This window comes from Triticum urartu, chromosome 7 (assembly GCF_003073215.2).
Source record: "Triticum urartu cultivar G1812 chromosome 7, Tu2.1, whole genome shotgun sequence".
Classification (NCBI taxonomy): Eukaryota; Viridiplantae; Streptophyta; class Magnoliopsida; order Poales; family Poaceae; genus Triticum; species Triticum urartu.
Genome location: NC_053028.1, coordinates 460,025,492 through 460,042,915, shown reverse-complemented (window position 1 = coordinate 460,042,915; position 17,424 = coordinate 460,025,492). Strand labels below are relative to the sequence as shown.

At 46.7% G+C, this 17,424-nt stretch overlaps 1 pseudogene; it reads left to right on the top strand.

Moving 5' to 3' along the window:
• Positions 1-12,521: 12,521 nt before the first annotated feature.
• Positions 12,522-13,890, top strand: LOC125520395 (annotated as a pseudogene).
• Positions 13,891-17,424: the final 3,534 nt, after the last annotated feature.

Here is a 17,424-nt window from a genome sequence, read left to right as displayed (position 1 = left end):
TCATGTCCATCACATCATTCTCTAATGATGTGATCCCGTTCATCAAATGACAACACATGTCTATGGCTAGGAAACATAACCATCTTTGATAAATGAGCTAGTCAAGTAGAGGCATACTAGGGACACTTTGTTTGTCTATGTATTCACACATGTACTAATTTTCCGGTTAATACAATTCTAGAATGAATAATAAACATTTGTCATGATATAAGGAAATATAAATAACAACTTTATTATTGCCTCTAGGGCATATTTCCTTCACCTAGAAATTCACCCAAGGACACACATGTGATTTTTCAACCAACTTTGGTGCACTGGATCATGTGCTTGTAGTTCAAATTTGAATTATGCACATTAAATGACCAGAAATTCAACTAATGTATAAGAAAGTCCAAACGGACCCGGAATAATTTCAAATTTTAGCATGATACTCATATAGTTCTATGTTGCCTCTATAAAAAATTAAGGCGAGGGGAGGCAGCTTATATCGTTTCGCACACATAGGTGACATGCCCCCCCCCTCGGGAACCACGAGTCTTCTCGAGAGAAGCTCCGGTTTGCAAGAAGCTTATACCCAAAAACTTGTCCAAATGTGGCCATTTTTTTACCACAACATGTTGGTGCCATGAAATGACACCATGCCAAGTTTCATGATTTTCAGGCTAGTTTTGAATTTCCAGGAATTTAAAAACCAAGTTTCTCAATGTTCCCGGCCGAGCCACGACACCCATATGTTTGAATTTCATTCCCATTTCTTGCATGGGACATATAAATTCACCCAAAGAGACACATGTGATTTTTCAAAAAACTTTGGTGCACTGGAGCATGTGCTTGTAGTTTAAATTTGAATTATGCAAATTAAATGACTAGAAACTCAATTAATGCATAAAAATGCCAAACGAACCCGGAATAATTCCAAATTTAAACACGACACTCATGTAGTTGCATGTTCACTGTACATAAATGTTCTAGCATACACTTCAGCATCCTTTCCCTTCGTAACACCATTTTGTCTTTCAAAACATAATGAAAAAATCCGGTATACCACAAACACTTTACTAGAAAGAATCATGTGGGATGCAATATAAAATATCTTGGCGCACTATCTTGTTTGGCTTACGCAGGAAGATCCATCGTCTACAATCCACCGCCCCCGCTTGAACCACACTTGCGTGCCAGTTTCTCACAGCACCGAGTGAATTTTTTCTGCCACCGTGGAAATATCTATCTCCCTGCCCCCTCCCTCCCATTAAAAGCCACATTTCCACTATTCCTCCTTGCTTTCCAAGTTCAAACCTTCACTAGTGCTTACTGGCAGCTCAGCCTCCTCGTTGGCGACCCTTCTTCTTGCAGCGCCGCTTCCTTGCTGGCTACCCTTCTTCTTGCAGCGCCGCCTCCTCGCCGATGACCCTTCTTCTTGCAGCGCCGCCTCCTTGCCGGCGACCCTTCTTCTTGCTGCGCGGCCTCCTCGCCGCCGACCCTTGTTCTTGTTGCGCCGCCTCGTTGACATGGTTAGGTAATCCACACCCCACCCACACCATCCTCCTCCTTCCCCGTCCCACATGCCCCGACCGACGACGCGACACCTTCCACCGAAATCACTGTCCCCCTCCTCCAATTAAGCGCCGCCCACAGCCATTTTGCACACAATATAACATGGAGCTCAGTAGCATCTGGCAGCGGAGAAGCAAATCGTGGCCGCACGCATGCACGAGGTCGCTATGGCTGCCATGCGTGCCGACCGCCAGATCTTGGAGGAGCACCTCGTCTCGGAGGCCACCGTCAACACTGCCACGCGGTTGTCTACTTTAAAACAGAGTTCATGTTGTTTTCTCGAGGCCACCGCCAGTGCCTTCTAGCGATTTGTCCTCTGTAATGTTAATATGCAATCTGATGTTCGGTTAATAGTTTGGTCCTCTCAAATGTAATGTTCAGTTAACAGTTTGGTTCTCTGAAATGTAATGTTCAGTTAACAGTTTGGTCCAACAATTGTTACATTTCGTAGTACTATTCTCAAGCATTGTTTGTTTTGTTAACTATCTTATCTTCTAGTACATGTTTCTATTCTGCAATGTCGTGCTCAGTTAACTGTTTTGGTTTATTTGGTCTGTTGTCCATTTAACTATTTGGTTCAATTCTATAATTTGATTTTCATTTGCTATGGGTACAATTTTGTATTGTTATGCATGTGAAATAAATTGAATTTTCCTGTACTCAATACATATTCTACTGATAGTATGTCAACTCTTAGTTAACCTGATCAAGATCTTCCTTATGTGTGTTGCAAGGAAACAATGGGAGACACTAAGGTTTAACATCGAGGTATGCTCATGCATGGTCCTTCCGCTAACATGACATTATTGTGCGGTTGCAGGAATCATTCTAATATTTAGGTTTCTTACAATTTGGTCTTACACATGTAGGTCTTGTTGTCAGAGGCTTAGACCCACTGTTCGACCCATTTTACATATGGGGAAATGAGATGTCCATGAATATCAGTCAAGTCAAGAAACTCAGAAAGATTGTTAGGATGAAGAAACTTACGACGATTAACAACAAGATCTTTGTTTGCACAATGAAGAAGACATCGGTCAACTATAGGATGGTACTAACTCTTTTACCTTGTTTTTACCCCTTGCGCCATTTCAAAATTTATAACAATGATTTATGCATATCTTTGTTTTTAGTAGTTTTCAAAGCAGTTCACCAATGATTACCTCTCAAACCACCTGCATGGTCAAGAGGCGAGGAAGGTATTCATTCAACACCCACGGTACAATATTGAAGTCTTCCTGAAGAGGACGAAGGTTGGGCAGGCAATTATCCATAGCCACTAGCCTAGAGTTGCAAGGACATTCAACATCATTGAGGACTCAATATTTGCCTTCCGCTTCTGCAGTTTCCCAGATGAGATTCATCTGTCTATTTACCATGTATGATGCTACTTTTCATAGGTTTTCGATGTTGCATGTGAAACTTGGTGCTGTTGTGTAATGGCGTAACTGAGTGCCGAAGCTATCTGATGTAATTCGATTATGAAATCCTGGTTGCCGTTATACGGATATGAAATATCTAGTGTGTTTTATAAGAAATATCAATTTGATTACTACATGGATTATCAATAATAAGCTAATTACCCTACTTACTGGGGTTTTCTATTACAGACGGTTACTCAGACGGCACTGTGGGCGATGAACTCAAACAACCCAAACGGTTCCTAAAAAGTAGGCATGTTCGATCAATTAACAATCACACACGGCTTCCAGCAGAGAACTGTTTGCGTTAGGCCACCTTGCACAAACATTTCCACACAAAAAACTATGTGTGATATACATACGAACGGAAATGTTTTTCTGGGATTCGCCGTGTGGGATGTACATACGAACGAAAACGATTGGGTTGCGATGCCTCGCCAGATCGCACACGAGCTCATTTTGTGTGCCAGGAGGGCTTATCCGCGACGGTTTCTGAGTCGTGTAGGAAGGACCCCCTATCGTCCACACTCACTTGGCGACGGTTCCAAGAGCTGTCGCGGAAAGGGGTTAAAAATCGTTTGTATAGCAGGTCTCTGCATTAGTGATTAGGTATGATGTTATTTGCATATTAATTATGTAATTAATGATGGCATAGATATTTGAAACATAATTAGTTGCATGTTAAACATGTTGTGCGTTCACCATTTGAGCAACTAGATTGTTGAATTGACCTGATTTGATGGTCAAGATTAATTGGATCAACTCCTTTGGTTTTTTTGTATTGATATAGGCATTTGCACATGCATCAATTATATTCTAGTGATTTAACACAAATTGTGTCAAATACATATCTTTACAATCCTCATGCATGTCAAGAAGCAGTACAAATTGGCAGTGTATGGCAGAAAGTTTGGGGTATGAATGCCCGACAAAAGCAAAAAATCTTCGTATTGAAAATTCCCCATGAAACTTTTCTATGTGGAGTCAATCTATCAAACAAGCATATTAAAATCTCTCCCCATTGTCTGGCATGCAAAAGAGGGGCCGACAATACCCTACATCCCTTGTTCCCATGCTCGTCAGTGGTACCGGTTTGGAGGGAACTTGGGCAGCATAACATAATTTGAAATGCATGCTTGATCTACAAGGAAGGAGAGAGTGTGCTCGGTTTTCTCCTAGAACAACCGGAACATGAGATGAATGGTTTGGAGCTAGTGAATGTGCATGAAAATGACAGCGATCACAGTTTGGTACTTATGGTGAGAGAGGAGGAAGCTTCGCCATGGCAAGAAAAATCAAAGCACTACACAAAATTTCGTCTTCTATTCAAATTCTAACACTGAAATACACTATGGCTGCTGGTCCAAAGGCCAAGAGGAAAACAAGAGGCTGAAAGTTACCTCCTAAAGGGCATGTAAAACTAAATGTAGATACCTCGTTCGATCATGATCTTCTTCAAGGAACAACAGGTACAATTATAAGAGATGATGAAGGAAAGTTTATTAACACGGGTAACTAGAGAATCGACTACTGCCATGATATTATCTCTGTTGAAGCCATTGCTTTGCTGTACGAACTTTCTCTAGCTCGAACTATTGGGTGTAACAAGATTATAGTCCACTCTAACAATATTCATATCATCAACATGATGAATAAGGGAGGACGATCGGTAGGGCAGCACTTGTAATCCTGGATGATTGTTATCATATTACCTTACATATTCATGAGTTAGCTTCTATGTTCAAGGGCTTGTTTTGTAATAGTTTTGTTGATGAGCCTCCTACTAAGCTGAGCTCATCCCTCTCTTACTCTTACTAAAGGATGCATTAATGATTGAAGCGTAATAAAGAGGGAAATTTTGTCAAAAAGAAGCGCCTACGTGGTACGTAGGCACCTTGACGTAATGACAAAAGACGCTTTCACATCCTGAGACTAGCCACAATGAGAGTAACATACACTAGTAACATACACGTATCCCTAGACTATGTTACTACCTTCATGGTGGGTAGTAACTTAAGTGTGGTAGAGTAACATGCAAGGATTCATTTATTAGGTTATACACTCATATTGCATTTGGACATGTGATGTTACAGTAACTAGTAGAATGCCCGTGCGTTACTACGGGCTTTTGAAATATTTTTCTGAAGTTATGTAAACATAATGCGTGTTAATTTTCTCATGTAGAGAAAAGATCGCATGACACAATCGGGTAACAATTGAACTCGACTTTACTTGCAATATAAATTGATTAAAAAGGTAATTTGTTGATGTATAAATATAATACGATTATCTAACTAAAAATCTACTTGATGCGCTTACGAAATTCTCGCACAATATCAGGAATGTTGTCTATCCAATTTTTTTAGCTTACCTGCCCAGCCTTATCCTGACCTCAGCCACTCTCTCACCGCACCCACACCTCTCACTCTCGCACCCACGCACCCCTCACTCTCTGTCTTCCTGTGTCGACAATACATAAACGATGAAAGTGACCGTCATGAACTACATTCTTTCTCATCTCTCCATCCAAATAGATTTCCTAACATAGTTTCACCAATTTCTTCTATTTATGTGACTGCTCGGGAGGATTGTGCAAATGAAATGTTGCAACATTTTGTGTCGGACATCCCTCTAAACACTGCAACCTCCACCACCTGACATGTCTCGTACCCTGCCTTCAAATCTGTTAATCCCCTACCCCTTATCAGCCAGGGATGACCCACTTATAGTTCTTCTTCTTCCTCATATCGCCATTGCGTTTTTATTCGACCGCTCTGTCGACCTGCCCACCTCTCTCTACCTAACCACCTACCACCCTATAGCCAGCGAGTGTTGCCGCACGTCGCCCTTTGCTTGAGTCACCACCTCCATCGATGCCAGCCATCCCTCTAAAACCTACCACCATATTTGGTGCCCACGATCTCCCGCACCTCGCATTTGAGGCCGTTAACCTCTTGTCTTTCCTCCACCGTCAACACCCCCTCGCATTTGAGACTGTTAACCTCTTGTCTTTCCTCCACCACCAACACCCCCTGGTGCGACTACTATTCTTCTTCCTCCCTCTGCCAACCTTTTATTTGCCCACTCTATTGACCCGCCTACCTCTACCTCCGGAACCTCCCCCCACTGCCATCCACTAATAGCAAGTGTTGTCACATACTACCTCATCCACCCTGCCCAAGTCATCGCCTCAACCACCGGCCAACCCTCTAAATCATGCCAATCTCGAGCACCGGCGACCTTCGGCACCATAGTCTCAATGGTTGGCCATATATGAAGAAAAAAGAAGGATCGAGATGGTTCTTTGAAGAAGTCATACCATGTGTTGATGCACATCATGTTCATGGATCGTAGGCATACACTCTTCTCTCGCCTTCATTATCATCTAATTATTGTCAGCCAGTAATTATTGTCAATGCGAATAAAATCCTTATAAGCAACTAAAAAAGTACTAGTGCTTAATCTTCTAATTAGACCAGTTATTTCTGTCAATGAGAATAGAATTATTATCAGTAGTAAAAGGAGTTACCACATAATATTGCTTCAGCGTTGGTCACACAATTTCAAAGTTCAGAAACTGCTTTCAGAAATAAGTTCAGACTGGCCTTGAACTTGGCATGAATAAACTATAAAAAGAATACAATGTAAATTAGTTAGTTCACTTGTTGGAGGAGTGGTTCTACTTCATGGAGAACAACGCATCCACCTCCTTCACTTTGTGCTGAAGAGCGGAGAACCTCTCAGTCATCTTGTTACATGTCCTCCATGCATGAGGCTGAACCGGGTCTAGGCATTGGCCGTACCAGCGCTGCAGCTCCAGCCGCAGTGACGGCTGGACGAACCCCCATTCAGAGACACTCTACACAACATCTTCCACCAGCTTCTCTACCTCCGGGAACCACTTCGTCAATGGACACCATCGACGCAAAATCCTGAGCCGAACCATTGACACGGAATTAGGAGTCATTGGCTGCTGAACAAGATCAAGATTGCCATGGTGTTCAGACCTTTATACATCCCATAGATAGACATGTGATGTAGGCATATGTTTCCTTTGCTCCATGTGGAGAACTCGTGACAAACCATGTGGACTATTTCATCTATGAAACCAATTAAAAATCATGGTTAAAAATGAAGAAGATTATTAAATAGCTAATGCAGTTGTGTTAAAATATGATAAGTCAAGGGAGTCACCATTGTGTCGCAACCTGAAGCATTCCATCAGAGATAATCTCTACACCTGCTAAAATTTGAAAAGAGCAGAACATCGCTCAAGCAAGGAGATAAATGGTACTCTTACTTAGAAATTGAACAACGGAAAAAAATAGAAAACTACATTTAGATGGGAACAATCAAATATCCTAAACCATGGAGATATTATAGCTATGGTTTCCTCTTTTTTTCTCTTTCATGTCATTATGAACTCTTGTAACTCTCCTATCTATTGTGCTTGGTTGCTTCCAGGTTTGTTGTGAATTCCAAGTTGAAACTGTGTTATCTTCTCCAATAGCTCCTCCATGGTTTCGTACCCCCTGATGATCAGAAAATTGTAAGGAAGATATACTAACTTATCAGATATGGATGCTTCAGATCATCGAGCCATCTCTGAATTTCCTCTCGTTCATGTCAGATGCAACCTTTACTCCTCCCACATTCTCACCTTATGTCTGTTAGTACAAGTTAAAGTGAAACTCAATCCCTCTGCCCCAAAAATTGCATAGCCAACATTTCAAGACGATGAAGTTAATATATATGTTTGGTTACGGAGTTCAAATCCAGCAGGGATAACCTCATCTTCCATGTGACTTTTCAGGCATAAGCCTATATTCATATGACGAAGCAAATGAAACCTTGACCAAATTCAAGGAAAGTAGTATCTGTTATTTCCTTGCATGAAAAATACCAGAACTTGTAGGCCTAGAGACAACACCGTACACCATGATCAGTTCATTCAGAGTTCAATTACAGTATGAATGAGTACATGCCTGAATACCAAACACCAATACACGCCACATGAGTAAAACAGGCAGTATATTTCTGACTAGACATACACAATGCTAAGATGTACACTACCCAGATAAATATCTAAATCATCGAAATTGCGTACCTCGACAAGCTTGAGAGCTGGAATCACTCTGCAAAGAGAACCCCAAATGAGAAAAAACTACTTAGTGCACGTTGGTCAGGCAGAGCACATGCGCAGGAAGCGAGTAGAGCTCGTGCAAAAGAAGCTGTATAAGGACGTACGAACCCGATGACACGATGGCCGCCGTCGAGCACAGGTAGCAGTTGAACATCCGTCGCAACAGGTGATCGTCCGCACACATCTCCTCAAATATGAAGAAGGATAAACTAACTTGGTGATGAGTCAAGGGACGAAGGGGATTGAGCCCACACGACGGCGGCATCCCGATCTCGCCGCCATGGGTAACAAGTCTGAGGAGCTCAGGGCCGTGCCAGCGGGCATGGCAAGCGCGAAGTAGGACACCCATGCCCGAACGGCGCGCGCTTGGTTTTGGACATCCGGACCGTGGCGTCGTTGATGGCCTCCTCTTGTCACCTCTTCGTCACGCTCAACGCCTCAGCCCAGCCGCATCCATGGCCAGCATCATCATGCTGAACCCTTGGCAAACGTGCCCAGCACGCCGCCGCCAGGGAGTAGAGCCAGTACATCTGGGTGCCTTGGGGTCGCTCGGTTTCTTCTAGGATGTTCCCGATCTTGAGGATGAAGGCGATCATGATGGCGGACCATCATAGAAACGCCATGGAAGGAGGGGCTCCGCGGGCGGGGCTAGGGGCGGGCCGGTGGTTGAGATGCAAGGGCGGTGGCAGGGAGTGTGGGAGGCGGTGGCGGCATGCCAAAACCCTAAGTGGCGATCTGTGAGGAAATAGAGAGGGGCGGATAGGACTGCAGGAAGGGGATCGTGGAGATACATACAGCGCTGCCGGCACTCAAGGTTGCCGCCCCGCCGAGGTGGGAGGCGCCATCGAGATCGGGGCAAAGAGAGGCGAGGGCAGCGGGCGGCGGGTGGAGACGGGAGACGGTCGGGAGGAGCGGTGGTGCGGGGTGGTTTTTTTGGGTGTGTGCGTGGGGGTGGGGGAGGGGACGAAAAAATCGGACGAAAGTGGTGGGACGAAAAAAACCATGAAGACTATTCTACCAACTGAGACATTAGGAGTAGAGATTAATTATGATATAATAACTCACCCACGAATTTCAGCAAGGTTGTTGGTGAGTTCATGGACATACGAGTAATACGAATATAGCCTAGAAGCCAAAACATCAACAGTCCTCCTGTTGAGATTCTTCAAACGAGCAATGCTAGCGTTTGCACATGCTTTAGCCTAAAGAGAACATCAAATTGGTATGTTTCACTAATGATGACACAGTGGAGGAAATTCTTGGACGTACCTCATCATATTTCTTGTGATCTATAAGGAAAAATCAACACAAGAAGGTAGCAGTATATTTCAGTCTCTGGGAGTCCATGCTTGATTGAAACTTGAGCCGATGGAGCTGCAGCATCAACATCCATCTCACTGCCATCTTCCTACAAGAGGTAACGCCATATGAATATCGATCACCTCTAAGCAAGAGAATACTCCAGGTTCAAATTTTGTACGTGTACAGAATTAAACAAAAGCAAGTTCTAATCCCCTACGCAGTATGCACCCAAGCATGAGATTGCCAATTACCAATTAAGCATCAGAACAGAAGGAACCTGGTTGGACATAAAATTTAATAGTGAAACTCAATTGCAAAATATGGAATTACTCAAGGCTCGTACTGCATCACCATACAATAACAATTGCTTTGTGGTTGCATCAATGATCTAGATTATGAGTTCTAATAAGCCAGGTAATCCAGAATGATCTGAAGTCATACATAACACCTTCTCATACATAACACTCCATCATTGCCAAGAATACTGGCTTGAACTGATTCCAGGAGAGGTTCTCATACTCGAAGTGGTTCTGATGAGCATAGATTGAGATGGAAGTTGCAAAATCAAGCAACAATATTAGGAGTTTTCTTATGTTTTTGCAGTAGTTTTAATTAATTTATGGTCAGCTATTGATAAGCAGTTCAAGGTTAGGTTACAACTTGTAAGGAAATAAGCAAAAAAGCCAAAGTTTCATAAATAACCCCATAGGAATCAGTCACTATCATACTGAAAGTACAGTAGACATGCACCTTCTCGAAGTTTTGCGGCATTTCTTCGCCACTAAAAACTGAGCCTTCACTTATGCAAGTGTGCCAATCTCCTCAGGGTGTTGGTCACAATACCTCTGCATTAACATAAAACTCTTTTCTAAAGCATGCACACTGCTCATATTAATAGTAATTTGGTATTCACGTTATATGATTAGGCACTTGCTAAAACTTTTGAAATATTGCACAGATATCATGGAAAGTATCCATTTTCTCGTTTGAGGCTATTGGTAGTAACACTTATGGCCTTTTCTCTGTTTTTATTTCTTGGTGAAATCCTCCTTATCCCTCTCGATGAAACCAACTGGAAGTTGCTGACCAGCATACTCATAGCAACAACACCATATGCACTGTCACATAAAAACTAATTGAATCTGAGCGGCTCGTACATAAGTTTCCTAGACTAACTACTCTATCTCTCATGCCGAACTACAGAGCAAAAAACACAAAATGCAGTTACTTATCAAGATGAAGATAAAAAGGTGTTCTTCACAGAAAAACACAACATGACATTCCCATACCTGCGCAGCTTGGCAGTGTGCTATCAAGATGGACGATGCTCCGTCGGTGTTGATAGTCATCTGCCCAATCACCACGAAGCAAAATATTCATTGCAGCTTGTTCTGGTGTTTCCTCTTACTCCACATTTCACCTATCAAATTCAGCAAGCATGAGTTTTATGTTATGAACATTATATATTGGAAAAAAGGCACAGACGAAGGAGTTTGTAGAACCAGGACCTGTTATCTGGTACTCCTAGTAACTTAAGATTCATGCAAACATTTAGGGGGGTGTACAGAAGCAAAACTCCTTAAACCAAATTACTAGCAGGGTCAATGTTCTTAGCATGATATAATTACGGTGCCCTTCCTAGGGAAAACAAAATCAGCCATATGACTGCACATGCCTTATTTTAGAAAATATGCAAGATTCTCCCAGAATTAATAAACAGGATGGAGAAAATAATCCTGGACTTTACTCATCAAAGCAGATTCCGAAACCAACGTGATAAATATCACTGGATGGAGAAATGAATCCTGAAAACTAAACCACACTCAAACCAACTATGAATATCACTGGCTTAAAATTGCCTATGATTCCTGAACCAACATGCTAGTCTTTCCTTATATCCTATTCCTACCCATGTGATCCTAAGGTACCAAGAAAAAAGAAAAAACCCAAAAATTGCAGAGATGAATACTTCGATGCATATATTTTGTAGGTTGCATATACATGGGACGTATATATGCTTATTAAATTATATGTGCATTTGGAACATATATCTGCCCTCCCGACTGAATTAGTTGGCCAGGCTATGCTATGGTCCTGAAACAAACAAACCTTCCCAACTCTCCACTGACCGCAACACCTTCCTGAGAGACCCGATGCACTAATTCACCACTCTGCACCTCCCAAGCGACCCTCGGGCATACCTTGGTAGGATTTGGCCAGTGTGGAAACAAGCTGCATGTGGGGGCCAAAAGAAACAAGGAGCATGGTGTACAAGGAATACAAGGAACGGGACTACAATGACTCACCACGGCCGCCATGGATGTCCATAGTGGGCCGCCGCCCTTGCAGATCTGTTGAGGCTCGAGAAAAAGAGAGTGGGGAGGATTGATGGAATCGATGCGGTGGCCATGAGCAAGGGGCGACGGCGGGGCGATGGATGAGACATATCGGCGACGACCAGCAGAAGGCGCTTGGGCAGAGAGGGGATGGTTTCATGGCCTCTGCCTCGTCCCTTCCCACCTCATCCCCGATCTCGATCCCACCATGGTGCTGCAGTGGGCCGAGGAAGTAGCACGACAAAGCGGGGGGAGGGGGGCTAGCGCGAGCATGGAGGGGAGGCGGCGCGGTGTCTCCCCTCGGACGGGGGCGACGACGTCTCCCAGAGTTCGGCGGCAGGGATTCAAACCGCCTTGCCCTGGAGACGAGCGTCGGCGTCTCCCCTCGAACGGCAGCGGTGGCAACGAACGACTTCCTCCGTAGGCGGCGGCAACGAAGAGTCGGCGACAAGGGTCGGCGGCAGGGAGATCTGAGATGGGGGCGGCGCCGAAGGATTTCGTACGTCCCGGAGAGGCTGGTTGGTGGCGGAGAACGATCTGCAGTGGGCACGAGGGATCGATCGTAGGGTTTTTTACACCGGTTTTTTCGCAGGAGGGTTGCGAGTTAAAAGAAGGTGGGAGGATGACGAAAATAAACTGGAGGTGGAAGGATGACGAAAAAAACCAGCGAAAATAAACCGCGAAGACTATTCACCAAGTCGTCCATTAGAAATGGTGACTAGCTAAGTTACTACAACTACCTCTCTTCTACTTAACTCATTGTCACATGAGCAAATTTGATGTGCTTCGTTTCCTGCGGCGTTGCCGCCGCTACAACAAATTCCCCCGAGATCCAGTAGTAGGAGGAGCATGGCAGAAGCGGCCGTCGGCGGGCCTCACCTCCCTGACGAGATCGTCACCTGGGAGATTCTCCTCCGCCTGCCGCCGAAGCCCCTCCTCCGCTGCCGCGCCGTCTGCCGCTCCTGGCACCGCCGCCTCACCTCCGACTCCAAATTCCTCCTCGCCCACCACCGCCGCCAGCCCTCGCTCCCGCTCGTCACCACCGAAGACACCCATTAGAGAAGGATCGACGCCCTCGACCACAGCACCGGCGAGCGGCGCCCCGTTGCGCGGGCGGCCCGGACCGCAGCCGACGAGCACTTCGAGGTGCTCGCCTCCTGCGACGGCCTCCTTATCCTCGTCGCCTACGGCGGCATCTACATCTGCAACCCGGCGACTCGCCAGCACGCGCCCCTCCCGCTGCTTCACGTCTACTGCATCGCCGGGTTATACTTTCACCGCCCGTCGGAGTCCTACCGAGTTCTGTGCTGCTTGAAGACAACCGAGGACGGCCAGTTCCGTGCCGTATACCAGGTGTACACCCTAGGGTCCGGCGAGCTCAGGTGCATCGGGGAGGCTCTCGAGCCGTGGACGTCCGGAGATCTAGCGCGGGCGATGCCGATGATGGTGTTATTTCAACCGCACGTCCTGGCAGGCGGCAGGCTTTACTGGCAGCCCATTAAGTTGCCTGGTGCTGGTGGCAACGGCAAGGTGAACAACATGCTGGTGTTCGACACCATGGCCGAGTCCTTCCAGCATCTGCTTTCGCCAGTTGAGGGCTCCTGTCTTGAGCCGTTTGAGATGAAAGACACTCTTGGATTGTACGACTACCATGGCAGCACGGCTGATCTCTGGGTTCTAGAGGATCACGAGAGCTGGGCCTGGTCGTTGAAGCACCGGATCAAATTGCAGGTGATGGCCTTCTCTCTGGTGCCGGACATCCAAGGAGGTGTGCTCCTTCTTTCTGACAAAGGGGAATCAGGCTCTCTATGGCAATATCTGCAGCATGTTTCTGGTGCCGATGGCAGTATCTCCATACGGTATGAATGGAGCGCTTATCTCCATACGGTATTGACAAAGAGGAAATTCTTGGTATAAATTTTTTTAAAAGAAAAACAGAAGTGGTTATGTTATGTCTTTTAGCTTTTGTGGTCTTTTATTTATAACTGGTAAGTATGCCTGGTAATCAATTGATGCTGTATGTAGATTTAGATAGGCAAGTTTTTTTTATCTATTGCTGATACTTTCGGTGTAAATTTCTTTACTTGGCTTTCTTCCTGTAGGCCTTCTCAAAGTGAATGGTAGCACTAAGATAGCAGGTGTGGCTTTATAAATTATTTCCCTTCTTTTCACATATATTATGGCCGCCATGCATATGCTCCATATGTTTCTTAATTTTGAGTGGTTTGAGTGGTTGTGTTTGAGATGCCCAAATTGAACTATCTGATAGCAGTCCTACTTGAGCAGGGAAAGAAATATTTGGGTCTTTCTCGTCCTGATGAAAAACCATCTGTATACTTATCTTTTAAGTTGCAATCTTGTATTGATCTATATGAATACATGATTCCTAGTAATCTTACCTGTAGGATTTATTTTCTTTCCAGAAACCGGATATTGCTTCACCTTATATCGCTCCTCTATATAAAACCATGCTATCGAAAACATACTGCTTGCAATCCAAAGACACATCCTAAGAAACATTTCCAGAAATGTGCATCTATAGGATCATATATGATATACTCAAGGTACTGTTCTGTCACTTCGAAATATACCTCAAAGCTATGTTCTCCGATATCCTCTGTTACACAAAGAAAGATGTTTTAGGAACAGATTAGTTGACGATCTTACTTGAGAAGAGAAACAATCAAGCTTCAAAATTATATTAAGATTTGATGCCTGTTTGTGTTAGTTTAATTTGATCAATGAAGATGAAGATTCGGTGAAAACAGAAATAGAATCAAGAAGAGAGGAATCCAAGGTTCTTCCGGACCTTGTTCTCTCTCCTCTTTGCTTCAATCCTCTCATCCTGGATTATCCTCCCTCCATTCCAGAATAATTGAAGTACTAGTTTTGTCCTAAGTCAAACTTGTTTAAGTCTGACCAAGTTCATAAGCTAAGAAAATATATCGACATTTACAACAAGAAGTTAGTTTCGTTAAACCCAACATGGTTTTGGTTTTCAAAATATATTTTGGGGAATACGCTTAGCAGCGTATCATTTCATTGATAGAGGAGAAGAAATAGAAGTTACAGGGAGTTACAGGGTGCACCCTCGCAGACGTAAGCCAGCGTCTAGGAGGGCGCAGCGATGAGCAGAGGGAGAGGATGCTCAGCCTCGAAGCAGGGGGTCAGGCTACAGGTAAGATGCTAGCAATCCCGGTGGCGCCCGCCTTGGCCCAAAGGCGGGCATCGTCCTTGATGCTCTTGATCAGGACCTCGGTGGAGGGGCGAAGGCCGTCGAATATGGCCGCATTGCGATGCTTCCAAATTGCCCAGGCGGTCAGCGCGAAGATGGAGTTGAGGCCTTTTCTCAAAGAGCCTGGGGAGGCCTCCGCGGCCGCGGTCCACCATGCGAAGAAGCTCGCGGTGCCATCAAGCGGCGGGGCGACTAGACGGCACCAGGAGAGAATCTCGTGCCAGGTGATACGAGAAAACACGCAGCCGGCGAGAAGGTGGTCGATCGACTCCACCTCCTGGTCGCAGAGAATGCAAGTAGGGTCGGTGGATAGGCCGCGGCGCACACGCCGCTCTGCGGTCCAGCATCGGTCGAGGTAAGCAAGCCAGAGGAAGACCTTGTTGTTAAGAGGGGCCCAGCTTTTCCAGAGAAGTTTCCAGCACGGCGGCACGGTGGAGCCGTGGAACAGCGCGCGATAGCAAGAGCTGGCGGTGTAGGATCCGTTGGTTGTCCAGTCCCAGGTAAGGCGATCGGGCTCATCAGAGAGGACGACCAGCTGTAGCTTGCGCCACAAGCTTACGTACTCGATGACTGCCTGGGGCCCGAGGGTGCCGTGGATATCCCCAATCCACGCACCATTGGCGAGCCCATCGCGGACCAGCGTGCGGCGGCGCCGGCGACGCGGTACAAGGGTGGTGAGGGTGGGGGCGAGCTCGGGAATGGAATGGCCATCAAGCCAATGGTCGCTCCAGAAGTGGCACGTCTTGCCGTCACCAAGATGCCAGGAGGTGGAGGCCCGGAAGAAACAGGCAGCCTCGTCATCGCGGGGGAGCTGCAGATGATGCCACGGCCGTGAAGGATCCGTGGCCTTGAGCCAGAGCCAGCGACACCGCAAAGAAATGCCGGTGAGGCGGAGGTCCCTCACCCCAAGGCCACCGAACTCCACCGGCCGGGACACACGCTGCCAAGCCACCAGGCAACAGCCAGAGCTGGCGTCCCGGTGCCCATGCCAGAAGAAGTCGCGGATGATGCGGGTGATTCGTTTGAGGATCTTCGGGCAAATGGCAATCGCCATGAGGATGTGGATGGGCATGGCAGTGAGCACGTGGCGCACAAGGGCAAGCCGCTCACCGCGAGTTAGAAGCACGGCCTTCCAGGTCGCGAGCTTTCTCGCCATCTTGTCCACCAGAGGAAGCAAAGCCGAAGAGGGGGTCTTGCGGATGGTCAGGGGAAGACCCAGGTACACGATGGGGAAGTCGGCGACTTGCGCATCCAATCGTGGAGTTAATGGTGTTGATCACCTCATGGCTGCAGCGAATGGGAGTGGCCGAGCATTTGAGAAAGTTGGTTCGAAGACCGGAAGCAACGCCGAACACCCGCAACAGCTCGTGGATCGTAGCTAGCTCCGAGCTAGTTGGGTGGCAGAAGATGACCACGTCATCAGCGAAGAGCGATATGCTTGACGCGGCGTGCCGATTGGTAAGGCGCTGAAGCAAGCCGGCACGCGAGGCGTGCTGGAGCAAGGAGTTAAGCGTGTCAATCGCAATGGCGAAGAGCAGCGGCGAGACGGGGTCTCCTTGGTGCAGCCCGCAAGCATGATCGATGGGTGGCCCAGGATTGCCGTTGACAAGGACTCGTGTGGATCCCGTGGAGTGGAGGATGCACACCCATTCGCACCAACGGCGCCCAAAGCCGAGGTGGCGAAGAGTTTGAAGGAGGAAGGGCCAAGATACGGTATCAAACGCCTTCGCGATGTTGAGCTTGAGGAGTACTCTTGGGGCCTTCAAGTTGTGGAGCAGGCGAGCGGTTTGTTAAACTAACAGGAAGTTGTCATGCACAGTGCGGCCGGCGATGAATGCGCTCTGGTTGACGGATACGAGCATCCCCATCTTCGGAGCGAGCCTTAGAGAGAGAACTTTAGCAAAAAGCTTGGCCAGCAGGTGAATCAAGCTGATCGGCCTGTAGTCGGCGAGTGTGCACGCGTCGGGCTTCTTTGGGAGGAGAATGAGAAGGGCCTCATTGAGCTTATGAAAGCCGCGGCCGTTCAGGGCATAGAGTTTGTCAAACGCGGCTAGGATGTCAGCCTTGATGATCGGCCAGCATGCGCGTAAGAACTCGGCCGTGAACCCGTCCGGTCCAGGCGCCTTGCCGGTGGGGAGAAGCTTGACGGCAGCCCAAATTTCCTCCTCGGTGAACGGTTGCTCCAGTTCATCACGGTTGAAATGACGGGGGTCGATGCTCGCCAGGTCGATGGAGTGATCTCTGGCCGTAGAAGTGTCCAGGATGGAGCAGAAGTGATCGTAGGCCGCTTTGGCCATCTCCCCTTCGTCAGTCACGGTTTGCGATCCCACACGGAAGGAGGCCACATGGTTCTTCTGCGCGCGGTGGGCGGCATGTTTTGAAGATGGCCACGTTAGTGTCGCCGCCGCCGCGGAGCCAGCCAAGGCGCACGCG